Genomic DNA, 27,665 nt, shown 5'->3' on the forward strand with positions numbered 1-27,665 from the left:
TTTGAGTTTAAATTCTAACTTTGTTACCCCCTAACTATATGACCTTGGACAAGTGAATCAAACCATTAGTGTCCTAGGTATTTACCTGAATGATTGAAAAACTTCTCCACACAAAAGCCTGAACATGAATGTTTGTAGCACCTTTAATCATAGTTGCTGAAAACTAGAAGCAACCCAATGTCCTTCAGTCTGTGAATGAGTAAACAAACTGTGGTACATCCAGACAATGGAAATTATTCAGTGATAAAAAGAAATGAGCTATCAAGCCACGAAAAGACATGGAGGAACCTCAAATGCATATTACTAAGAGAAACAATTCAGCCTGAAAAGCCTACATACTCTACAATTCCAACTATATGACATTCTGGAAAAGGGAAAGCTATAGAGGCAATAAAAAGATCATTTGTTGCCAAGGGTTTGGGGAAGGGAGGGATGAATAGGTGGGGCACAGGGGATTTTTAAGGCAGTGAAATTACTGTATGATACTACAATGGTAGATGCATAACATTATGCATTTGTCCAAAACTCAGAACTGTACAACACAGAATGAATCCTAATATAAACTGGAGATTACTGCAACAAATATGCTACATTAATGCAAGGTGTTAATAATAGGGGAAACTGGGGTGGTGGGGAGAAGGGATATATGGGAACTGTACTTCCTGCCCAATTTTTCTCAAAACCTAAAACTGTTCTAAAAAATAAAGTTTTTTCTTTAATTTATAAAACAAACCAAAAAATTAGAACTCAATAACAAAAAGCTGTTTGGGAAACCCTCAAATATTTGGAAACTAAATATCACACTCCTAAACAACGTATGTGTCAAAGGAGAAATCAAGAGGGATTTGAACTGAAGGAAAGCATTTTGAACTGAATGAAAATGAAAATACAAATCAAATTTGTTAGATGCAACTAATTCTATACTTAGAAATTTATAGCACTAAATGCTTATGTTAAAAAATAAGAAAGGTCTCAATACAGTGACCTCAGCTTTCAATATAAGAAACTGGGAAAAGGCAAAGTCAAACTCAAAATAAGCAGAAGAAAGGAAATAATACAGGCCAGAGTGGAAATCGAAGAAATAGAAGACACAAACAATAGAAGAAATCCGTGAAAACTTGGCTCTTTGGGAAAATTAAAAAAAGAATTAACAAGGCTCTAGCCAGACTGATTAGAAAAAGAGAGAAGACACAAATTAACAATATCTGGGATGAGAGAAAAAACATTAATACAGTCTTCAGATGTTAAGAGGATGAAAAGAATATTATGAGCAACTTTATGCCAATAAATCTGACAACTTAGGTGAAATGGATGGATTCCTTGAAAGTCAGACTGCCAAAGCTCATCCAAGAAGAAATAGATAACCTAAATACATGTATATCTATTAAAGAAATTGAATTTGTAATTAAAAACTTTACCACAAAGAAAAATGCAGGCACACATAGCTTCCTCGGTGAATTCTACCAAACATTTAAGGAAGAAAATAATACCAATTCAACATAAACTCTTCCAAAAAACTGAAGAGGTCGGAATACTTCTCAGCTCTGTGGGGCCAGCGGTACCTGTTACCAAAACCAGACACAGGCATTAGAAGAAAAGAAAACCTTTCCTCCTTTTAAAGCTATATATTTTCTTTCTATTCTCAATCCTTCCACAAAGAACCTAAAAATATTGGGGAAAATATTAATTTTTTTTCCTTAAGATCAATGCAAAGCTGTCAAGGTAGTGAGGAAATTACGAGCCAAAATCTAAGAAAACAAGAGAATCTAGAGAGGTAAGCAGAGCACTGATGCACCAAAGCTGCTTCTATTCTGAAGGAACTTATTGATCTGGGCAGATTTGGGCTTTGGTTTTAGCAGTTTCATTCATGGAGGAATCAGAAGTCGAGACCCAGGGCCTGGCCAAGGTGGGGAGCCCCACAGAAGACCCCTTCCCCACTGAAGTAGTATCACCCTCAGAGTAAAAGAAAACATGAAATATATCTACCCTCTCATATACCCAAGGGACCAAAGGGAATATTGCTCTGGCACCAAGAAGAACACATGTAAATAGAACAGGGGAAAAACTCCTCCATGAGAGATTGTGGCTGTGGGCTCACACTCCCCAAGAAATTTAGACCTGGATTTGGATGGTCCAGGGAATGTGGAGCCATGAACTTGGATAATTTGGCCCTGAAATGGTAGAAGAAAATCCTCTCTGAAAGAAGGTACATTCATCCTAGACCTCAAAGAATCCTTGCAAATAATACTTGAGGGACAATAGCAGTGCACAGTAAAACACACACACACACGGACAAGATCCCATGAGAAAAACTACAGCAGATATTGGAATTATCAGACAGAGGTTCTTTTTAAAACCTGGCTTATTGTATTTAAAGAAATAAAAATCAAGTTGAAAATATCTGAATATTCTAAAAAGTGACTGATCAGATTTGAAAAATAAACAATAATATTATACAGAAATGAAAACAATATGTGAAATTTCCAAATGAGTGGATAAATAAAATGTCAAATTAGAAGATATTTTAGAAATTACGCAGAATGCAGCATAGATAGACAAAAAAGATGGGAAATACAGAAGAAAAGTTAGGAAACATGACCAGGAGATTTACGATTCATTTAATCAGAGTTCCAAAAGGAGAAGAATAGAATGGAACAGAGGCAATACTTGAAGAAATAATGACCAAGGTTGTTCCAGAACTGATGAAGAACCTCACTTCAAATGACTTGGCCATCTCACTATAGCTCTCAAATGTTTGCAACATGGGTTATTCCATTTTTAAAATACTGCTTCCTTTGTGCTATGAAAATTAGAAGCTTCCCTTATGTGTTGCTTACCAGATATGTCATTTAAAATGCCACTTTCATACTTGATAAATTGCAGCTCTAGCCATCTTGGACCAATATTACATTCAAAATGCAGGCAAGTGTCAGGGGGCTATTCCATAATAAGAAAGTAACAGTACTTACATCTTGATGCTCTATGGATGTTTCAGTATAAAAATATTTTAATGGCAATGTGTGGTGGTAGTATTTACCATTTTCCAGACCAAAATTATTGCTGCCATGCTTTACGGTGTGTAACTCTAGAACATCAGTTATCCATTTGTCTGTAGTTTAGTGGGGACACAAATGAGTTTCTAAAGACAATCTCATTCTCATTTGTAGTACTTTATTTCTTTGGTTCAACTCCAAGTACTAGGTGGAGTCACTTCCTATATAGACAGAAAACATCAATGCTACCCCCAGCTCTGCTGATTATTAAAACATAAGGCTCTGTACTTAATTAGTGACAATGAATAGCTGTATTCTATTCTCAGGGGCTTAGTCTTAAATTCAGAGCTGTTCATTATTTTTCAAAAGCTAAGATTAAAGAAATGCTTAGAAGGACTACCTTAAGAATGTGTAATTCATCCATTTCTTCGGATACCCTGAAATCTACTCCCGGACTAAGGCATACCATATATAGAATCTTGCCTATGATAACTCGATAAAGAAATTATTTTCTGGTTTGAATTCAAGCATAGTTTTGCTTTCCCAAGAAGGTTGTTTGCTTTTTTCATTAGGATAATATAAAACTTGTCTAACCTTCCTCCTGTTTAACTCATTTTAAAATTTTTAACTTATTTGATTTTGCCATATTGCTTGTATCTTTATATACTTTCTTTTTTGAAACAAAGCATTGCTTAGATATGATTCAAAACATTAATTAATGTCTAAAACATTAAATTACATTAACTATTTAAATATTTTTGCACCCACCATCAGGGCAGCTAAATATATAAAGGCAGTACTAACAGAACTAAAAGGAGAAATAAACAACAATATAATAATAATTGAGGACTATAATACTGGATAGATCAGACAGAGAATAGATAAGGAAACAGTGGATTTGAACAACACTATAGACCAAATGGACCTAACAGACAAATAAACATTCCATCCAGCAGCAGCAGAATACATTCTTCTCAAGTGCACACAGATCGTTCTACAGGATATATCATGTTAGGCCACAAAGCAAGATTTAGCAGTTTTAAGAAGATTGAAATTATACCACAATGGTATGAAACTAGAAATGAATAATAGGAGGAAAGCTGGAACATTCACAAATATATAAAAATTAATAGCACACTCCTGAACAACCAATGGATCAAAGAAGAAATAAAAATGGAAATAAAAAAATATCTTGAAACAAATGATAATGGAAACACAACATACCAAAACCTATGGGATGCATCAAAAGCAGTTCTAAGAGGAAAGAAGTTTATAGTGATAAGTGAAAGAAAAAGAAAGACCACAAATAAATACCCTAACTTTACACCTCAAGAAACTAAAAAAGAACAAACTAAGCCCAAAGTTAGCAGGAGGAAGGAACTAAGGAAGATTAGAGCAGAAATAAATGAAAGCGAGAACAGGAAAACAATAGAAAACCTTAGCAAAACTAAGAGTTGGTTCTTCAAAAAGATAAACAAAATTGTCAGATCTTTAGTTAGACTAACCAAGAAAAAAAGAGAGAAGACCCAAAAATAAAGTTATAAATGAAAGAGGAGACATTACAACTGATACCACAACACAAAGGATCATAAGAGACTACTATGAACAATTGTATGCCAACAAATTAGACGACCTAGAAGAAATGGATAAATTCCTAGAAACATACAACCTACCAAGCCTGAATCATGAGGAAACAGAAAATATGAACAGACTAAGAGAGAGTAAAGGGATTAAATCAGTAATCAAAAATCTCCCAACAAAAAAAAGTCCAGGACCAGATGCTTTCACTGTTGAATTTTACCAAACATTTAAAGAAGAATTAATGCCAATACTCAAACTCTTCCAAAAAAGTAACGAGGTAGGAGTACTCTCAGACTCATTTCACAAGGCTAGAACTACCCTGATACCAAAGCCAGATAAGAAAACTACAAGAAAAGAAAACTACAGGACAATAACAATGATGAATACAGATGCAAAAATTCTGAACAATATACTAGCAAACTGAATTCAACAGCACATTAAAATGGTCATACACTATGATCAAGTGAGATTCATTCCTGGGATGCTAGGATGGTTCAACATATGCAAATCAATAAATGTGATATACCACATTCGTAAAATGAAGATGAAAATCACATGATCATCTCAATAGAGGCAGAAAAAGCATTTGACAGAATTCAACATCTATTCATGATAAAAACTATAAACAAATTAGGCCCACAGCTCACATTATACTCAAAGGTGAAAGACTAAAAGCTTTTCCTCTAAGATCAGGAACAAGACAAGTGTGCCCACCCTCACCACACCTATTCAACATAGTAATAGTAGTTGTAGGCAGAGCAGTCATCCAATAAAAAGAAATAAAAGGCATCTGAATTGGAAAGAAGTAAAATTATCTCTGTTTGCACATGACTTAGTTTTATATATAGAAAATCCTAAAGACTCCATGTATAACTATTAGATCTAATCAATGAATTCAGTAAAGTTGAAGGATACAAAATCAACATACAGAAGTTAGCATTTCTGTACACTTACAATAGCATCAAAAACAATAAAATAGGGACTTCCCTGGTAGTCCAGTGGTAAAGAATCCACCTTACAATGCAGGGGACACGGGTTCAATCCCTGGTCAGGGAAATAAGATCCCACATGCCACTGGGCAACTAAGCCTGCACTCCACAACTACTGAGCTTGTGCGCCTCAACTAGAGAGCCTGCATGCCGCAAACTAGAGAACCCACATGCTCTGGGACCTGTGTGCCACAACTACAGAGCCCACATGCCCTGGAGCCTGTGCGCCGCAACTAGAGAGAACGACGAGCCTGCACGCTGCAACAAAAGATCTCACATGCCTCAACGAAGATTCCGTGTGCTGCAACTAAGACCCAACACAGCCAACAATAAGTTAAATAAATAAATAATAAAATAAATCTTAAAAAAACACACCAAAACTCAGGAATAAATTTAACCAAGGAAATGAAAGCTCTGTACACTGAAAAGTGTAAGACACTGATGAAAGAGATTGAAGAAGATACAAATAAATGAAAAGATATCCTATGTTCATGGACTGGAAGAATTAATATTGTTAAACTGTCAATACTACCCAAAGTCATATACAGATTCAATGCAGACCCTATCAAGATTCCAGTGGCATTTTTCACAGATAGAAAAACTCCTAAAATTCATTTGGAATCACAAAAGACCCTGAATAGCAAAAACAATCTTGAGAAAGAAGAACAAAGCTGGAGACATCATCCTTTCTGATTTCAAACTACATTACAAAGCTATAGCAATCTAAACAGATTGGTATTGGCATAAAACAGACACATAAACTAATAGAACAGAATTGAGAGCCAGAAATAAACCCATGTATATATGGACAATTAATATTTGACAAGGGAGCCAAGAATACTCAATGAAGCAAAGATAGTTTCTTCAGTAAATAGTGCTGGGTAAACTGGATATTCACAATTGAATTAAAATTAGACCCCTATTGGGCTTCCCTGGTGGCGCAGTGGTTGAGAATCTGCCTGCCAATGCAGGGGACACGGGTTCGAGCCCTGGTCTGGGAAGATCCCACATGCCGTGGAGGAACTAGGCCCGTGAGCCACAATTGCTGAGCCTGCGCGTCTGGAGCCTGTACTCCGCAACAAGAGAGGCCGCGATAGTGAGAGGCCCGCGCACCATGATGAAGAGTGGCCCCCACTTGCCGCAACTAGAGAAAGCCCTCGCACAGAAATGAAGACCCAACACAGCCATAAATAAATAAATAAATAAATAATTAGACCCCTATTAACAGCACTCATAAAAATTAACTCAAAATGGATTAAAGACTTAAATGTAAGATTGGAAACCATAAAACTCATAGAAGAAAACATAGGGTAAAATCTCCTGGACATTGGTTGTCACAATGATTTATTTGATATGACACCTAAAGCATAAGTGATAAATGCCAAAAAAATAAGTGGAACTATATCAAACTAAAAAGCTTCTGCACAGCAAAAGAAGTGAGGAAAATGAAAAGGCAAACTATGGAGTGGGAGAAAATATTTGTAAACCACATATCTAATAAGGGGTTAATATTTAAAATACATAAGGAACCTATACGACTCAATAGCAAAAAAAAAAAAAAAACCCACAAAAAACAAAAAGACAAAGCACAACAAATAATCCAATTAGAAAATGGGCAAAGGATCTGAATAGATATTTTTCCAAAGAAGATATTCAAATGGACAAATGAAAAGGTGCTCAACATCACTAATAATCAAGGAAATGCAAATCGAAACCACAATGGGATATCACCTCACACCTGTAAGGGTGGCTCTTATCAAAAAGACAGATAAGAAGTGCTACTGAGGATATGGAGAAAAGAAAACCCTTGCCCACTGTTGATGAGAATGTCATTTGGTGCAGCTACTATGGAAAACAATATAGAGTTTCCTCAAAAAAGTTAAAAATAGAACTACCATATTATCCAGCAATTCCATTTCTGGATATATATATTTGAAAGAAATGATATCACTGCTTTGAAGACATATCTGCACCTCCACGTTCATTGTATCACTATTTACAATAGCCAAGACACAGAAGCAATCTAATTGTCCACTGTTGGATGAATGGATAAAGAAAATGTGGTATATATGTGGAATGAAATAGAATTCAGCCACAAATAGAAGGAAATCCTGCCATTTGTGACAACATGGATGAAACTTGAGGGCATTACACCAAGTTAAATAAGTCATAGAAAGACAAACACTGTATGATCCCACTTATATGTAAAACATAAAAAAACCCAAACTCAAAGAAACAGAAGATATATTGGTGGTTGACAGTTGGTAAGTTTAAGCCCTAAAGCAGTGGTAGGGTACTGGATATAAATAGACAGATATATTTATCTAATTACTTTAAGTGGGGGGAATGGATGAAGGTGGTCAAAAGGTACAAACTTCTAGTTATAAGTTCTGGGGATGTAATGTACAGTGATGTACATTGTGCCTATAATTAACAATATGTATTGTATATTTGAAAGCTGCTAAGAGAGTAGATCTTAAACATTCTTATTACAAGAAAAAAATGTAACTATGTCAGGTAATGGATGTTAACTAAACTTATTGTGATCATTTTACAATATATACTTAACCTAAAATCATTATGTTTTACACCTTAAACTTATACCACGCCACATGTCAATTATATCTCAATAAACTGGAAAAACACTGATTATCATTTTTGTGAACTCTTTGTCATTTATCTTTCATTATGATACATAACTATGATTATGTATATTATTGAATGTTTTGGGTGAAATGTGTTACATCTTTATTTGATTAGTAAATGCTGTTCATGTGTACTCAGTCAACAGATTTATGGATTATACTACATACATCCACCTGCTATCACTTAGAAATATTATCACTTATAGTAATTAGAGAAATACATCTGTCTATTTATATCCAGTACCCTACCACTGCTTTAGGGCTTAAACTTAGTCACAGAGACAGGACATATGCATAGTTTTGAACTCTGTTTATTGACATGACCACTTTGATGCAGTTGTTACAGACATCAAAATGGTCATGGTCGTGACAAAATATAAACTCACTTTTGTTGTTTACACCTCATTCCTTATACTCACTTCATCTCTGAGCCTCATCCCATTCCTGATCTTTATTCCAACTGATGACGTCAGTAATTATGTGAGAAAAATCATTTTGTATATTTTGTCAAAATAAAACAAGTATATGGGTTTCTATCTTAGTCTGTACCAAAATGCCCCCTAGTCAAGATGATTGCATCAAAATTTTACCAGGGAACTATTAATAAAATAAATGTCAAATTAATTTAACAGTTTTTTATTATATTTCAACTATGGTTTAGGTATTTGGTGCATGGGGGTGATGGTTAGATACTACCAAATAAGCCGAAATTGGAAAACATGGAAATTAATTTAACATTTGAAAATAAAACTAGTAGAACCCATACATAATGTAAGTAACCAACTATCTATAGAAGCAGTAGAAGAGTTTGTGTATAAATCTATAACTAAGGAGTTTTAGAAAGAATAGATTGAAATGAAATTCACTGAACATGTTTATTATGAGCTGGTCCTGTGTTGAGGAGCATCCAAAACCCTAAGTAAGATAAAAAGAGAGTATTCGTGGGAAAGAATGGTTGTATTGCCATGCAATAATTCAATCCAGCTTTAATAAAATCAATTTTACTATATTTTGACTGAAGAAGAAAATCCTTTAATAAAGAAATGTTGTTCTACAAGCCTTCTATAGTGGTAGAAGACTTCCAAATTGCAGTTTTTTAGGATACTTGCCATTCATTCATTTATTTGTTTATTAATTCATCAAACATTCATTGACACTTGGTATAGGTTTTGTTTTGTAATAATCACTGGAAATGTAAAAGCCAATAATACACAGTCTTCACTCTCAATAAGCTTCCAGTCCAGTGGAGAGCAACAGACAAGTAAACTATTACAATATAGGCTGATTATTACTATAGCTATTAATAATTACATACTATGTTAGTCAGCTATAGATGGAATGCTGCATAAGAATGCAGTGACTTAGAATGGAGGAAATATTTGCAAATCGTATATCTGATAAGGGGTTACTACCCAAAATATATAAAGAACTCAAACAACTCAAAAGCAAAAAACCAAACAATCCAATTTAAAAATGGCCAGAGGATCTGTATAGACATTTTTCCAAAGAAGAAATACAGAAGCCCAACAGGTACGTGAAAAGAAGCTCAGCGTCACTGATCACTAGGGAAATGCAAATCAAAACAACAATGAGATATCACCTTATTCCTGTTATACCATGTGATCCAGCAGTTCCACTTCTGGGTATGTATATTTGAAAGAAACGATATCACTGTCTTGAAAAGAGAGCTGCACCCCCATGTTCATTGCAGCATTGTTTATAATAACCAAGCTATGGAAACAACCTAAGTGTCCACTGATGAACGAATGGATAAAGAGTGTATATATATATATATATATATATATATATATATATATATATATTCATACACACACAGGAATATTGTTCAGCCATAAAAAAGGATGAGATCTCACCGTATGCAACTATATGGATGGTCCTTGTGGGCATTATGCTAAGTGAAATAAGTCAGACAGAGAAAGACAAATACTGTATGATCTCACTTATTTGTGGAATCTAAGAAAGCAAACAAACCAAAAACTAAAAACCAAGCTCATAGATAGAACAGACTGGTGGTTGCCACCCGGTGGGGGTGAGAGAAATGCGTGAAGGGAGTCAAAAGATAGAAGCTTCCAGTTATAAAATAAATAAGCCATGGGATGTAATGTACAGCATGGCCACTATAGTTATTAATACTGTATTACATATTTGAAAGTTCCTAAGAGAGTAAATCTTGAAAGATTTCATCACAATAAAAAAAATTTTAACTATGTATGGACAGATGTTAACTGGATTTATTGTGTTGATCATTTCACAATATATACAAATATCAAAACATTACATTGTATACTTGAGCTAATATATGGTTGTATGTCAATTATACCTCAATTAAAAAATTAAAAGGAAAAAAGAAAATAAACAGAGTCCAGTGACTTAAAATAGCAAGCTTATTCTCTTGCTCATAGTTCTGTGGGATGGCTCCAGGGTCTGAGCTCTCCAGTGAAGACTGGGTACAGGGCAGCTCCATGTGTCCCTTGTCTTTGGACCAGTGGCTGCTTAAGGTATGTGATCTGCTCCATGTGTCTCACTCCGGGCCCCAGGCTGAATAATCACCAGCAACCTGGGACATGCTCTTCTCATTATTGGAGCACAGGAGAGCAAGCTCAAACACTGAAGCATATTTCAAGCCTCTGTTTGAATTGCAAATGCTGACATCCCATCGGCCAAAGGAAAACATATGATCAAGCCCAACACCAGTAGAGCAGGACAGTTTACTTGGAGTATACAGGAGGAAATATTTGCTGAACAAACTCACAAATACAAAGTGCAGTGGGAGAGAGCAGAGAGGGTATTATATCAATCAAAGTTCTTGGTTGTAAACAATAGAAACAGACTCACTTATTTAAACAGAAAAGGAATTTATTAAAGAGCTATTGGTTAGTACATAAAGTCTCTTGGAAGGCTTAAAAACCAGTCTCAGAGACTATGCATCCAGAACAACTTTCTAAATCACACAGAACTAGACTGGAAAGGAACTAGTACAGACACTCCAGCTCAAAGTGCCTATACCACTATTGCTACAATTACTGGCACTATTGCCTCTAGAACTGGTTTTAGGTGCCTTCCCTACTGCTACACATTGTCAGAGTTCTGCCCCAAAACCCCCAAATCCATGCTTTTTTGTGCCATCAGCTTCTAATTCATAATCTGGGGTAGAGGTGTTTGATTGGCAGATCCTAGATCACGTGCACAAGGGAGATGGGAAAGCAAGTAGCTAGCATTTTTAGTTTCTTTGGAGGTAGCAGCCGCTGTCCCATAAGAACGGGGAGTATCTCAAACATAAGTATGGCACTCAGATGCTATGTAGGAAAAAAAGAACGAGAAGTTTTGATTACAAGCTAGCAGATGAGGGCAGAGATATCAGGGAAGTTTTCCCAGAATAGGTAAGGTTCAAGTTAAATCTTAAAGAATAAATAGGAGCTAGAAAGTTGAAGAAGGGTAACATGAATAAGGAAAACATGGTACATTTGAGAATCTGCAAGTAGTTCAGCATGGCTCAACTACAATGTATAGGGATGGATGTGGATGAAGTGGCAGTGAGATCAGGTTGATGAGAGAAAATGGGGAAAGATCATAAAAAGCCTCCGTACGTCATGTTAATTCATCAGGTTGTGGTGCAGGAAATAGAAACTACTTTAGGTATTTCAGACAGAAAGATATTTAATAGAGGAAAATGCCATATTAGGAGAAGGGCTGGAGGCATAGAAGTCAAGGGGCTGCTATGATTTCAAAGCTGAGATCCAGGGTTCAGGAAGCTGCTGCTGCCGCCATTGATGTTGCCTCAATTGCCTCTCATGTCTGTGGGGCTGGTGAATAGATACTAGAACTTAGCTACTGCAATTGCCTCTAACAGTCACCTCTTCATAACCTTACTTGCCAGGAGAAGTTATTATAAGAGAAGATAGCTCCTACCTCATTTTCAGAGGTAGAACCAGATTTGGCAGAACCTACTATACCTAGCTCTCTAGCAGCAAGGCTATATGGGGAATATATTATAGTTTGTAGCTTTCCATCATCTCCAATTAGAAGGAGAGTGGGATGGCGATTCAAGTAGCCAATCCACAGTATCTAGCCCATCATGTTAAGGAGCACAATTTTTTCTTAAGAACTATGTAAAAAAATTGATGTATTTTTAAAGCATGGATGTTACATACTTAGATTTGATTTTTAGAGAGGTGTCTTAATGACACTGGAAGGAATTAATTTGGAAGTATACAATAGAAGATTTTTTTCACTCAAATGAGATAGAGTAGAGGAACTAGAAATCAAGAATAGGGAAAGGGGGACTTCCTGGTGGCACAGTGGTTTAGAATCTGCCTGCCAGTGCAGGGGACACAGGTTCGATCCCTGGTCCAGGAAGATCCCACATGCCGTGGAGCAACTAAGCCCATGCGCCACAACTACTGAACCTGCGCTCTAGAGCCCGCAAGCCACAACTCCTGAGCCCGTGTGCCACAACTACTGAAGCCCACGCACCTAGAGCCCGTGCTCGGCAACAAGAGAAGCCTGCTCACCACAATGAAGAGTAGCCCCTGCTCACCACCACTAGAGAAAGCCTGCATGCAGCAAGGAAGACCAATGCAGCCAAAAATAAATTTAAAAAAAATAATAAATAGATATTGAAAAAAAGAATAGGGAAAGGGTTGGAAGGTTAAGAAGGTAAAGAATCTTCAGATCTTGGTGGTGGGTTTATTGGTTATGGTGGACACTAGAGAAGGAGAAGGAGAAGCTGAGCGTTACTCCTAGGTTTCAGGGTTGGAAAATTGGAGGGATTGTGATATGGTTCAACACAATGGAATAGATAAGGAAAAAGAGAGGGAGCATAGTGGATTAAGTTTTAGAAATGTTGACTTTTTTGGTCCCTGTCGGACATCTAAATGGGATTGTCAAGTATGTCATAAGATATATGGCTCTGATGCTTTGAAGATATAAATTCAGGAATCATGAGTATAGAAATAGAAGTCACTGTCCTAGGAAAATTCAGTAACAATGTAGTTGGATAACTCACACTAGCTACTCAAACAAATAACCCCCAAATCTCAGTGACTTAACATATTATGGTCTATTTATTACTCACCTCATGGTCTCATGGTCTAGTGTAGACTGATGTGTTTGGTGGGGGAGGTGTTTCTCTTCCAACAGTCATTCAGAAATTCCAGGTTAGTTATACCCAGTGCAGTCTTCCAGGGATTCAAAATACTCTGGTGGATCCTCTATATCAACTGAAGAACAAAAAGGTCTTAGAAGATATTAAGTGATTTTGGAGACCGGGCTAGAAGTGATGTTAGAATACAGCTATTCAAACTATCTATAGCAAAGGACGACTTCTTAAAATACTTTCCAATCTACTGCAGACTATTACTTTTGTAAAAGACGATAAAAATGTTGTGAGAATGTAAAGTTTCTATAAAGGTTTCTAAACACTTTCATTTGCTGTACTTACCTTGTTATGGATCAGAAACAAACTAGTCAGAACGACACTGGTCTCTGAACTACACCCTCAGTAGCATTGGTGTAAATTGCTTCTGATGACATTCCACTGGCCTAAACTAGCCATATGCTGCCACGTGAATGTAAGGGAAATTGGAAATGTTCAAAGGAAGAAATGAAGTGATGGTCTCTAATTCAATCCACCCTTCTGGTCCCAAATATCCATTTTTCTCTTCCTCTGTCATACTGACCCATCTCCAAAATATATAATCCAAAGTCTTATCAAGTCATTGCATGTAGCTTAAAATCCCAGATCTCTCCATCAGATGTAGATATGACTTCTCATATTCTGGTGACCCATAAACTAAGAAAAAAAATATATACTTCTCTCACCAGACTTACACCCAATATACAATGGTAGAAATGAAGGATAACTGCAAAAGACACCCTTGTTAGGAAAGGAGAAGAATGAGAGACAAAGCAGACACTGCTCCATAGCAATTCTGAAATCCTGGTTACAAATCATTTTGAAGGCCCTCTATTCCAGGGGTGAAGAAATTTCCTTGATTAGGTGATTAAGCTCTAATTCTTCCTTTGGGGAGATTCCGTATTAGGGTCTCCAGACAAACAGAAGCAATAGGAGATTATCTATTTATCTATCAATCTATCTATCTAATAAATTACCATGTATAAAATCTATATATCTGTATATACAGCTAGAGAACCAGGAAAGCTGGTGATATAATTCAGTCCCAGTCTAAAAGCTGAGAACCAGGAGACCTAATGGTGTAAGTCTGGGTTTGAGTCCAAAGGCCCAAGGCTTATATCTGAGGGCAGGAAAAGGTGGACATCCCAGTTCAAGCAGACAGGGCAAATTCGCCCTTCCTCTGCCTCTCTTACTCTATTCAACCCTCAAGAGATTGGATGACACCTACCCACACTGGTGAAGGCAATCTTCTTTATTCAGGCTACTGATTCAAATGCTAATCTCATCTGGAAACACCCTCACAGACACACCCAGAAATAATGTTTTACCAGTTATCTGGGCATCCCTTAGCCCAGTCAAGGTGACACGTAAAATTAACCATCACAGACTCTTTCTCCATTTCCTCTGGCTCTACCTTTGGGAAGTTTTCCTTGTCCATAATCTTCCATGGCCATATCTGAATGAGAGTTTACTCTCCTTGGAGACTGCATAGTTTTCATACTTGAAGAGCCTGGGGGTCAACCAAAGATGGTTTTATAGCTTAATCAATTAAAAATAATTTCAGATTAGGGGCATGGTTACTTTGGCAATACAATTTCCTCAAAAAATGTAGTAGTGTTGTGATCTATTTGTTTCCACTCAGTTCAATATGCCATTAACAACACCTGAAATTCTTTCTTAGTCTGTTTTAGACTGAGTTGCCCAGAAACAGATCCTGAGAAGAGGATTTGTGAACAATGACTTATTAAGAACATTGCATAGCAATAGGAACAGCAGAACAAGGGAGAAGAGGAAGTCAAGTGTATCACTCAGGATCCAGTTAGGAGACAGAAGCATACTAGTTATTTTAGCAAAGAGAATTTAAAATAAAGAATTGTTAAAGGCAAAAAGAGAACATTAAATATCGTGGATGTAGCAACTACAGGAAGCAGCGACCACCTCTAGGGCTGAGGGAACAAAGAGAAGATGGTTGAATGACTAACACTGTTTTAGTTAGTTGGGCTTGCTATTACAAAAGTACCATAGACTGGGTGGCTTAAACAACAAACATTTATTTCTCACAGATCTGGAGGCTGGGAAATCGAAGACCAAGGTGTGGCAGATGTGGTCTGGTGAGGACCTGCCTCTTGGCTTGTAGACAGCTCCCTTCTTGCCGTATTGAGAGACAGAGAGAGGGAGAGGGAGAGAGAGAAAGAGAAGAGAGAGGAAGGGGAGGAAGAAGAGGAGAGAGGTACCTTCCAAAGGCCCTATCTCCAAACACCATCACATTGGGGATTAGGGATTCGACATAGGAATTTTGGGGAGACACATATATGCAGTTCATAACAAACTCTTAGACGCCTGAAGGATTGGCCCCATGGAGCTGAAACTCAGACCTCTGAGAAAGGGGCACTGCTCAACTGGTGCTGGAATCTCTGAGCTTGGAGGAGAGGTACCATAGAACTGGGACCCAGGCCTTTGAGGAGGGGGTGATGGTGGCTGGTGTTGATATCTCTATGGGGGTGCAATGAGACTAGTTCTGCAAGCATTAGGAAAACTGTAAACTGGATTCAGCCTCTGCTGTTGGAATGAACTGTTGCTGCTGGGACTAATGAAAAGTTGCTGGATACATCATGACAGGAACATAAAACAAATAGAAGTAAACAGGAAGGAGCAAAGGCCTTTTCCTCTTCCAGCCTTTCAGTCTCCTTCAAGTGTCCTCTGTTGGCAGAACATAACAGGGAGCACCTGGCAAAGCACAAAACTGGTTTGCAGATTCCCAGCCCCCAGCATTACAAAGCTGAGTTAAGAAGGGTGGCTTTGGATCTGGGGTAATAGCTTAACATGTACATAAGCAAGGATACAACTTTAGATAAAAAGCTACAGAGGTAGCTTCAGCCTGATCCTACAGAATTCTGGAGTGTAAATGATGCCTCCCACCCAAGACAGGGGAGTTAGGGCTTTCACACTCCTGCATTTATCAGGCCTTGGTTAAGAGCTCGCCCTATTTACCGGGCTAATTTCCCAGGTACTTCCAGTCTCTGTGAAGGCAGGCAAAGTGGCTCGAATAGCCTGAGCATAGTCCTCTGAAAAAGAGCTGCAGGTCTTGGCTGCTGGAAGTAAAAGTACATTGAAACTTCAGGGAAAGGGAGCACCCAAAAAAAGGTGGATAAATATCCAGGAGTCATGGTTGAAGTACCAAAATATTCCCTCTGGAGACATAGTTCTAAAAGCTGCCATATTTCTCTGCTTTCTTGATTAGATCTCTCTTTCTCTCGATTTAATTGCTGCTGCTTTGGAGACATGCTGGTTAAAGGGTACAAGCTTTCAATTTTAAGATGAGTAAGTTCTGGAGAGCTAATGTACAGCATAATACTGTATTGCATACTTAAAATTTTCTAAGAGTAGATTTTAAGCTTTCTCACTACACACACACACACACACACACACACACTACATGAGGTGATGGGTGTGTTAATTAACCTGATTGTGGTAATCATTTCACAATGAATATGTATATCAAATCATCTCGTTGTACATTTTAAGTGTATATAATTTTGTCAATTACACCTCAATGAAGCTGGAAACAAAAAATAACGGCTGTTACTTTGAGGCTATCTGAAACAGTAGGTGCTATCTGAAATAAACATGTGTAATCTGATCTTTCCTAAAGGCTGAGTCATTTTCTTCATCTCCTACTGGGGCTTCCTAGCTCAAAGCCTTTTATGTAGAAGTATTGTGTTTCCAAACCCTGCAAGGCCCCCAAATGCTGGACTCTATTCCGTTTCAGTTCTGTTTGTAAATTGGTTAATTCTCTTCTATGCTAATCTCTTCCTGGTAATGCCCTGTTAATCACATAAAAAATCACCAACATCCACTATTAATATTGCTTTCTGAACTCTTCCCATAGAGCTACAAATTATGTACTTGTTCTGATCTGCTTTCTAATGTATTATAGGCAACAGTTTAGCCACTGCCTGATATGAATCTACAGTTATCCAGCCTACTACATTTCTTAACTCCTACATGACTGCTATGCTAAACTAATGCCATATATTTTAGATTTTTTTGTTATAGTTGGCCACCATTTCTATTATTAATCCAAGTAGGTGATTGTTACTATTGTAACAAACAACCCTAAAATCCTAGTGTCTTAACCCAATAAAGATTTATGTTTTGCTCTAATCAGTACAATGAGGATCAGTGGGGTGAAAGTGCTCTGTGTAATTATTAAGAGACCCAGGGTCCTTCCATCTAACATTGCTGCCATTCCTTAGCTCCTCAGAGTTTTCTGTATCTGGCTGACTGATGTGCAAAAAACAAAAAGGAACTATAAATCACTAGAGGTTTTAAGGGTAAGGTTTAAATTAGGCAATCACTGCTTCTGTGTTCCACTGGCCAGAAATAGTCACACAGCCTGATGTAGAAGTCAGGGGGCTAGGAAATGTGGATTTCCTGGGTATACAGAGGAAGATAAGATGGTGAATATTTATCATTGTCTCTACCAGTTAGGATGCTTTCAGTTGCAGATAACAGAAAACCAAACTAATATTGGCTTTGTTAGGGAGGAAAAGCTTTCTCTCTACCCTCTTATATTTAGTTTTGGGGTACCTGCAAATTAAACTGACAAAAGACAGGTTAGCAAGAGAAAAGAGAGATTTTAATCACATAGCATGTATGGGAGTTCACAAAGAAATGTGACTCAAAGGTGTAGTTAGAATTTGGGGCTTACATACTATTTTAATAGATGAAGGGGAAGGGGAGAAAGGCATTTATGTGAAAACAAATAACTTCTTAGAAGGGGGGTGAGGGAGAGAGGGCATTTATGGGAAAACCAATGACTTTTAGGAAAGATAAATGGGCCCTTAAGAGAATAGGTGGGAGATATGATAGTTTGTGACAATGTCTGTTTAGGTGTGGTGACAATTCTCATAGTCTCTAGCCATAAGTCAGTCTTCCCTAGTTGCTCCCTGGGAGGATATTTATGACAATTGAGTTCTTTTGGAAGGCTCTGCTTTTAGGCAGATAAGGGATTTCAGGAACTCAAATAACCTTTGGCTAGGGACTTCCCTGGTGGTCCAGTGGTTAAGACTCTGCGCTCCCAATGCAGGGGGCCCGGGTCTGATCCCTGGTCAGGGAACTAGGTCCCCCATGTCCCAACTAAGAGCCTGCATGTCGCAACTAAAAGATCCTGCATGCTGCAACGAAGATCCTGCATGCCGCAGCTAAGACCCGGCGCAGCCAACTAAGTAAATAAATATTTTTAAAAAATGCCTTTGGCTAAAAATAATTTTTATGCCACAGTGGCTTATTTTGAACCCCTTCGGCTTAAACAGAAAAGGGAATTTATTGGCTCATATAACAGAGAAGTCTAGCAGCAGAATGGGGTTCAGGTTGGGTTTGATTTGGAGGTTTATGATGCTCTCAGGGATTGACTTCCTTTTCCTGTGATTGGTTTGCCCAGCCCTTCCTCCTCCACGTTAGCTTTACTCTCAGTTGGCTCTCAGTAGCACACACACAAGGAAGGCTGTAGTTTTTCCGGTATTCACATTCTAATGTCATATCATCCAGAAAAAGAATGAACTTCTCTTTTGCTCACAATCAAACAAAAATCCTGGTCTTCACTCTGATTGGTTTATGAAACAATAACTGGTTCAAAGGGAGGTGAGGCTAGCTGTACTATAGTTTTAGGCTAGTTGTACTATTCTTGGAGTTGGGGTTGTGGTGATGATTATTCCACCCGAATTTGGGTGAACACAATAGAGTTGTGGAATAGAACTGGGAAATCATGTATATCTGTTACAGTCAGGAAAGAGTGGCACATGATCTCACTTAAGGAGAATGAGTACTGTGAGGATACTTAGCCCATACAGAATGTAAAGGGGCAGAAAATATAACAAGTCAGAGGAAGCACTTAAAAATGATGGGAAGGTATGGATAGTGTCAAGAGAACCAAGACAGTTGTGTTTAGATCCAAGGGAGGAGTTTTGAGAATGAAGTAGTGAAATAAATCATCCAACTTGTTGATTTCATACTCACCCGATATCCTTTAAAATTTGGCTTCTCATGTAAATGTTCCTTTTGAGTAAAAATGCGTACACAGTTTTCTGGTCTTCTTGGCAGTTATGAAGAATTTGGTTTATATACCAGTCTCTAGTAAGTCTGGTTGGCATGAATCATCCCACTGGATTTAAATTAGCTCTGGTTACATGGGACTGAGTGAACTGATGAGGATGATTATAATTTTTGTGACTCTGTTTTAATTAAAAAAAAAATCCCCCCCCCCAAAAAAAATTAGCTCTGGAGGTTAACAACATTAACTTTCTATCTCTGCAAACTGAGGACCAGACTGTAGAATACAGAGTGAAATTTTAAGTTCACTTTCATACTGTAACACCCTTTGCTAACCATTAGGAACTATATTTGAAACATTTGAAATATAATGACTTAAGAATGCTCCAAGATTTTTGAACTTTTAGCTTTCCATGTTTGCTGTTTTGACTATTCTGTTTTCCTATGAAACTTATTTGCACTGCCTACAACAAAGGGAAAGCTGAGTGGACTATCCCTGGCCCAGCTGGGAGAAGAGTAGGTCATGGTCATCTCTAGCCATTCCAGGTTTCTAGGGCTAATTCAAGTGGTCTTCGGCAAAGACTGGTCTGGGAGTGGTAATCAATAAGGAAACAACTGTAATGATAAATGCCAAAGAAAAGCTGGGGACAGTCTGGTTGAGAAAGAAGAAACTGATTTCAAACCGGCGGGATGAATTAGTACGATCCAGTGATTGAATGGTGAGTGCAGTGATTGGTGTGTATTAAGGATCTAACAAGGCAAGATTTCAAGTCCAGGTCACTCTTGAGAGCTGGACCACTACTGACATCCATCTCCTGTGAGTACAACTGGGAAAGGAAACTTTCCTTACAGATCAGAGTACAATGTTTTGCAAGTATTTGTGCAAGCAGTATCTTAACAGGTGTTCTTGTAAATGCACTTATCTTTTGTTTTTGTTTTCGTTTTTTTAGTTATTACAGGTATCCATATGGCAGTTAGGAATTGAAGGAGACGGAAGCAAAATCTCAAGTTTGAAACAAATTTGGCAAAGGTAGCCAATTATTAAAAGAACCTTCTCCACTTCTTTTTCTCATCTGGTGTGTGGTCTTCGCCGCCGCTCAGGCACAGTGTTTCTTTTTTTTCTTTTTTAAATTTATTTATTTAATTTATAATTTTTGGCTGCGTTGGGTCTTCGTTGCTGCCCGCGGGCTTTCTCTAGCTGCAGTGAGCGGGGGCTACTCTCCATTGCGGTGCGTGGGCTTCTCATTGCGGTGGCTTCTCTCCTTGCACAGCACGGGCTCTAGGCCCACGGGCTTCAGTAGTTGTGGCTCGCGGGCTCTAGAGCGCAGGCTCAGCAGCTGTGGCGCATGGGCTTAGTTGCTCTGCGGCATGTGGGATCTTCCCCGACTAGAGCTTGAACCCGTGTGTCCTGCACTGGCAGCAGATTCTTAACCACTGCGCCACCAGGGAAGCCCCAGGTGTTTCTTTTTAATGGCGCCTCTCTTCCTAGACCTTCTTACTTTCCAAGCCTGCAGAGAACTAGCTATTACACACAGGGAGGCCCCGGAACTCGTGTTTCCACGTCTTCAGATTCGATGGAGAAATCCAGATTTCAGGATTGCTGGCCGGGGAGCAGGCGGCACCCACGGCCACTCCGGCCCCGACCCAGTCCGTGACCTTCGGCCGCTGCCCGCGCGTGGCTGGGCGCCGGAGCCTTCGAGGACCCGCAACGCGGCGCACATGCCCGTGCCCGCCTTCCGCGTCGGCGAGAAGAAAGGGAGCCCGGACGCGCGGAGGCTGACCCGGAGCCTACCCATGAGGCAGCGCGCCGGCTCCTCGAGAGCCCCCCCACCCCGCCCACGGCTCGGCCGCCTGCTCCGCAATGGGAGCCGCCGCCGTCGCCGCCGTGTAGTTTTTCGTGCTCCTCCTTTTCCTCCTCCTCTTTCTCCTCCTCCTCAGGGCCCCAGTCAGGCCGATCCGCTCCGCTCACGGTAAGCGCCCCCCGCCCCCGCCCGCCCCGCGCTGCAGCAGGCAGAGGCCCTCCCGCGCGGCCTGCGCCGCCTCACTCCGGGGGCGCCGGGCTGGGGGTGTCGAGGCCGGCGCGGGTCGCCGAGAGCGCCCAGGGCGCGGGGGAGGGGACCGGCTGCGCGGCGGCGGCCGGACCGCCATCTTGCGCCGGCCCTGGCGGGGGAGGGATCGCGGCGCGACGCGGCAGCCAGCTCGGTGCTGCAGGCCGGGGCCGCGCAGGCCGCGAACGACGCCTTTTCCCCGCCCCGCCTCGCCCCGCAGGGCCTGTTTGCCCCTGGCCTGGTTTGGGCTTTTCTTTTCGGAGGCTGCTCCCTTGGTCTTCCGTACATTTTGTGCCGCTGTTTGGCGGGGACCCGTGCCCTTCTCGCTCCAACTCTCCCCCCGAGTCTCGTGAGTCGTAGGCAGAGACCACAGGGGGTGCCGAACTTTGAAGCTCGGGGACCCTAGGGCCCAGGTTCCCCCGCCCGGGTGACCAGTCAGTACCTGCTCACACCCTCCTTGTCAAAGGACTTCCCCGCTCTGCCCTACACGTCCCGTTATTGTCTGCAGGAGAGGGGCCCTGAGGAGAAACGTGGACTTGATAATACAGTTCCCTAACTGAGCTTGCAGGTTTCACTTCGTGAGACGGAAAGAATGATCTCACTCTGAGGTTTTATCCTGCTCTAGAGATGGAGTTCCTCCCAACTTATCTCAAGTGTTAAACGCTTTTACGGAGCGATCGGCTAGAGAGGAGAAACGTCAAAGTAAACCCACTTCTGCAAGCACGGGAGACCTTCGTTCCAGGGGGTTCTCTTTGTTTGCCAAGAGTTGTTAGTTAAAAAAAAAATTCTGTGAACTTAAACCTGATTTATTTATTGTTTTCAGGTTTGAACTGTGTTTTAAGAATTTGACGTCTTTTAGCGGCATTAAACATAAAATTGAAGCATTAGAGTTAAAGTACAAAAGCCACCTCTCTGCAATTGTGAGGTGTCCTGCTTTGGGGGATTACTGTGCCAACTCAGGCTGTCTCTAAGCAGAAACTTACTGTGCCTGTGACCAAGGCACTGGTTTGCTTAGAGAATTAAGTTGGGGCTGTGTGCTCTCGATGTTTTAAAACATCAGTACAAATACCATTCTAATTGTATCTTGCATTTGTATGGGTCATTGTTACCGGCAGATACGTATCTCCTAACCCCTTTTACTGTGGTCTTTGCTGCTAGAACTGATTTTGAAGGTTAGGAAAGAGAGCTCAGGGTGAGAGGTCTCTAATGAAGTCATGGCTAGGAAGTGATAGAGCCTTTTCTAGAACCTTAAGTCTTCGGATTCCTCATTCAGTGCTCCATTCACTATGTTTCATTTTTTTGTGAGAATGAAGTGAGTGAGGAAAAGAGCAAAGGAGGCTCACCTACAAAATTTAAGAAGCACTATTCAGTTGCCCTTTCCTTCGCATTTTTATTTTTAAGAGTTCATTTCTTAGCTTTTTAACTTTTTGTTATTTGAGTTTTCATGTTATTTTTTTCCCCAGACATTGAAACGTTGAATAGCCGGGTTGAGCCCTCGTACCCACCACCTAGTTTTTACGGTTGTTACTGTTTTGCCACATTTGCTTTACCCACCTATCTCACGGTTGTTTTTGGTGAACATTTTCAAAACATATTTCATACATCACGACAGTTCACACCGAAGTACTGTGTGTGTCTCAGTATGTAGATCAGAAGATTAAGGTCAATTTTCTATGTAACTGCAATAGGATAATCACACTTAAAGTTAAGAATAATCCCTACATAATTCCTGATAATCTAATGTATGTGTGTAGTATGTATTCACGTGTTCTTCACATGTTCCTTGTCCCCAAAATGTTCTTTTTAGTCATTTATTTTGGAACAGTCATGCATTACATTTGTGTTAGTTCCTTTTAATTTAGTGTAGTTCCCTCTTTTTTTTAAATTACATTGACCTTTTGAAGAGACCAAGCCAGTAGGCTCGTAGAATAACCTACATTCTGTATTTTACCGACAGTTTCTTCCTCATGGGGTTTAACTGTACCCTGTATCCCCTATACTTCCTATAAACTTGAAGTTAGGTCTAAAGGCTTGAGTAGATCAGGCTAAATATTTTTGGCAAGAATACTTCACAAGTCATGCAGTGTACTGCTCATTATACAACATCAGAAGGCACGTAAAGTGGGGTTATCCTGTTGGTAATCCTAAATTTGATCTCTTGGATAAGATGGTGACAGACTATCTTTCCACTGTAAGCATTTCCCTTTGCAATTAGCAGATAGTCTATGGGGTGATATTTTGGCATTAGTATTTGGTAAGAGTTTTACTGCAGTAATCTGATAACACATAGTTGGGAGCAATTGTCTAGAAATGGGTGTTTGGGGATGAAGGAGGGGAGCAGTTTTGAAAGCTAGAACTAACTTACCTAGTTTAGGAAACTTGGAATTGCTGCTCTAGTTGACATCAGAGCCTACAGTGGCTAGGGGAGAGGAGACAGTAGACATCAGACTTTGCCTCCTTTGAAAGTTTGCTCAAGACCCTTGTAGGAGTAGTGAGCTGTGAGAAATAGAAAGTTCTGGGGTAGTTTGGTTTTGGAGGACTGCAAACCTCAGCATCCCCACTTCAACTCATTCTTTCCAGTTAGGCTATCTCATCCAGTCCTGCTTCTTCAGTCCAGTGTTTTACTACCCAGCACTGGCTTTCTTAGTAAGGGAGAGGAGGGCAAAGGAAAGGAATAAATAATTTTGTACCCTTCTCTCCCACACTGTTTTATTTATTGAAGAGAACATTTAGAACCATACCAAGATTTCTTTTTCTTTACTAATTGGGCAGGGGATGTACCTACGTGGAATAGCAATTTTTGTAAATAGAAAGTAAATGATAGTTTTAGATGACAGGAAATTGGAGATTGTTGACAATATATTTTGTTATTTCAAAAGTAACTTTCGAATGATGAGAAATATTTTTGACATACTAATTAAATATATAGTCCTGAATAGTTTATTTTTTCCTGCTTCAGAGGACTCAAAAATATTTGATTTTTTCAGTCAAGTTGTTTTAAAGATATATAATGATTTGATTTACTTGGTAACATTTTTCAAAAATGTGTTTTTGGGATTTTTATTGATTTTTTTTTCAAAGCAGTTTTGTTTTAAGGATTCTTTTAATTCTCAATATAACAGGAAAAATAGATACCACTCTTTATCTTCTAGATCAAAAGGAACTTTATTTTTTTAAAATTATTTATTTATTTATTTATGGCTGTGTTGGGTCTTCGTTTCTGTGCGAGGGCTTTCTCTAGTTGCGGCATGTGGGGGCCACTCTTCATCGCGGTGCGCAGCCTCTCACTATCGCGGCCTCTCTTGTTGCGGAGCACAGGCTCCAGACGCGCAGGCTCAGTAGTTGTGGCTCACGGGCCTAGTTGCTCCGCGGCATGTGGGATCCTCCCAGACCAGGGCTCGAACCTGTGTCCCCTGCATTGGCAGGCAGATTCTCAACCACTGCACCACCAGGGAAGCCCAAAAGGAACTTTTATTTTTTAAACATTTTAAATTATTTTATATTTAAAATGTTTTTATATATTTTATCTAATTTTATATCATATAATTTGTATAATTAACAGAAGAATAAAGAGGTAATGTAAAACAACTTATTAGAGCTTTTAATAAGAATTCAAACATAGCAAATATTTTTGTATATACTTAGAAAAATAAGAAACAAAAAAAATATTTCATGCATCTAATTAAATACTACCCCTACAATTAATATGCATCACATTTGAATGCTCTTGGCAAATACTATAATTGTAGCCCACAGTTTTTTGGGTTTTTGTTTTAGTTTTTTACCCACGCAAAGAGCATCTTCCTTTATTCTTACACTTGTGCACAAGAATATTGTATCTAGAGGGTAAGACAGAATTCTCTTATCGTTCCTGCAAGTGCTTTTCCTAGTTGCATGAGGAATGTTCTTCTTGGTAACTTACAGTTTTGTAATTGAAACTTTCCCCATACAATGATCATAATATCAGTCATAGGCCATCATCTTCAAGTCATTATTTTGCAAGTACAGTTGACCCTTGAACAACATGATTTTGAACTGTGCAGGTCCACGTGGATTTTCTTTTTCAATAAAAGTGCTACAGTACTATACGATCAGCATTTGGGTTGAATCCATGGATGCCGAACCATGCATACAGAGGGGCCAGCTATTACACACTGATTTTCAACTGCACGGGGCTTGGTGCTCCTAACCCCTGTGTTGTTCAGCAATCAACTGGATAGATTCTAACTTTCGTAATCAGTGTCTATCCCTCCTTTAGTCTTTTTATACAGTACAACTCTGTCCAGGTTAACTTATGCAGGATTTTTAAAAACTCACTGATGCTTGAGAATGCATTGAGCTGAGAAGAGTACTAGTTTTTCTTAGGACCATAAGAATCATCACATATGTTTGAAAACCAGATTATGTGCAGTTGACTTCTCTTCCTTTCCCTTTGTGAAAATGCACAGAAGTTCAACCTTGTTCTTCCTGATATTGCCAACTGAGGAAAATCTCTCACTAGATAATACTAAGCCAATTCTAAACTTATAAAAATTTGTCACAAGTTGTGTTTCTGACAGAATTTTCAAATTCTTTTGTCAATTCTTATAATAATCTTGGTTCTGCTCTCACCCCTTTTCTGAATCACTGTGTAGATACGCATTTTTTCAAGCTTACAGTGTTACACTGTCACATGTTGCCCAGATTTTTAGTCTATATTTTTCAGGATTGAAGCTTGCCTGAAATGGGCAACATTGTCTGCATGTGACTAACTCATCAACTGTCATATGTGAACCTGGAACATAGTGATTGGGATTTCAAATACTTCCCCAGTAGGTTCTTGCTTATCATTCCTTCTGGATCTTCTTTTTGCAGTGTGCATCATCAGATGCAACACTTGAAGGATTTTTTGAAAACTTGTATGGTTTAAATTTTTGTTGAAGGGAAGATGGCCATCTTTGCTTCATAATTGCAAGGTATTTTCAGTTTTAGTTTTCTAGACACCAATTAGAATAATCAATCCAATGAATTAAAATTTCTGCATCATCTGTTTCCTTCTAATCACCATTGTATACACCTGCATTCAACACTTCTCCACTTATGAACTGTATCAAGTTAAATTTTAGCCTACAAACGTGAAGGATGAAAGAATACTGTCACATGTCCTTTTAGCAAAATAGCATGGTCCTGCATTTTTGTAAAAACATGGCATCATGAAGTTCTTCCTGCTGAATGAGAATACTGTATTTCCTTTTAGTTTTTAGAAATATATTGTTCACTCGTTGATTGTTGGAGTTTGAGAAAATCTATTTAGGGACTTAGTCTAATTACACTTAGTCTGAGATTTCCCACATTTCACTGTCATTATTACAGTCTGAAGTGCTTGCTATCTACCTTTGCATTTATCTTTAGTTTCATCTAATAATTCTGAAATGTCTCCTCTGTTAGTTTTCTTCTGTTCATTATGAACAGAAAATAAAAAGTTCTGACTTCGTAACAGTAGTCAGTGAAAACTAAAAGCAGATGAAAGGATCTGCCACCCTAAAATATGCCACTTTGACATAAGGATTATTTTGAGCAGAAGGCAATTGAGAACCAACAGATGCAGGAAGAGCCCTCTTCCCATCCCCTCCCCCCCCACCCTGCCCCAAATTAACTGCCTAAAAGCAGGGCATGCATTTCTTTTTGTGAAGGTTCTTACCTTACTGTACCAGGAAAGGAAGAGTGACTCGTATCACCTAAGATGGAGAGTTGATAGATGAGTGTGCATAAACAGACCCAACTAAAATAACCCTTATCTTCCATTAGTTCTGCCACGTATTTCCTAGTTTATTCCCCAGGATTTATTGTCTCTCAAAGCCCCAATTCCCTTTCCTTTGTTAAAATGGTATATACACCCTGAGTCTAACTGCTTCTTTGAGTTGTACTTCTTTTCTGTGAACTCCAGTGTATGTAAATATTAATAAAAATTATGTGCTTTTTCTCCTGTTGATTTTTCTGTTGTTAATTTAATTCACAGGCCCCAGATACTACAACCTAAAAGGGTAGAAGTAAAGTTTTTCCTTCCTGACACAGACTACAAAGATAATGCCTTGAGTCTTCTATACCTTTTGGGAAGCTGATGCAGTATTTCGTGCGAAACAATAGGAAAACTCGAGAAAAGAAAGGTGAAGGATAATGCATTAGTGATGATTTATTTCACTCTTGCATTATCCTTCTAGGCA

General features: G+C 39.0%; 1 protein-coding gene across 11 annotated transcripts in view; it reads left to right on the forward strand.

The window, feature by feature from the left end:
- The first annotated feature begins 21,221 nt into the window (after window positions 1–21,221).
- ZNF280D (zinc finger protein 280D) overlaps window positions 21,222–27,665 on the forward strand; it is a 132,369-nt gene continuing 125,925 nt past the window's right edge. For 10 of the 11 annotated variants that reach the window (XM_057544335.1, XM_057544339.1, XM_057544341.1 and 7 more), the window contains exon 1: window positions 21,225–21,384. The gene's annotated coding sequence lies outside the window, so the exon portion shown is untranslated. Of the gene's footprint in view, window positions 21,385–27,665 lie in introns of all 11 variants that reach the window. The other variant, XM_057544347.1, reaches the window with a different exon arrangement.

This window comes from Balaenoptera acutorostrata, chromosome 3 (assembly GCF_949987535.1).
Source record: "Balaenoptera acutorostrata chromosome 3, mBalAcu1.1, whole genome shotgun sequence".
Taxonomy (NCBI): domain Eukaryota; kingdom Metazoa; phylum Chordata; class Mammalia; order Artiodactyla; family Balaenopteridae; genus Balaenoptera; species Balaenoptera acutorostrata.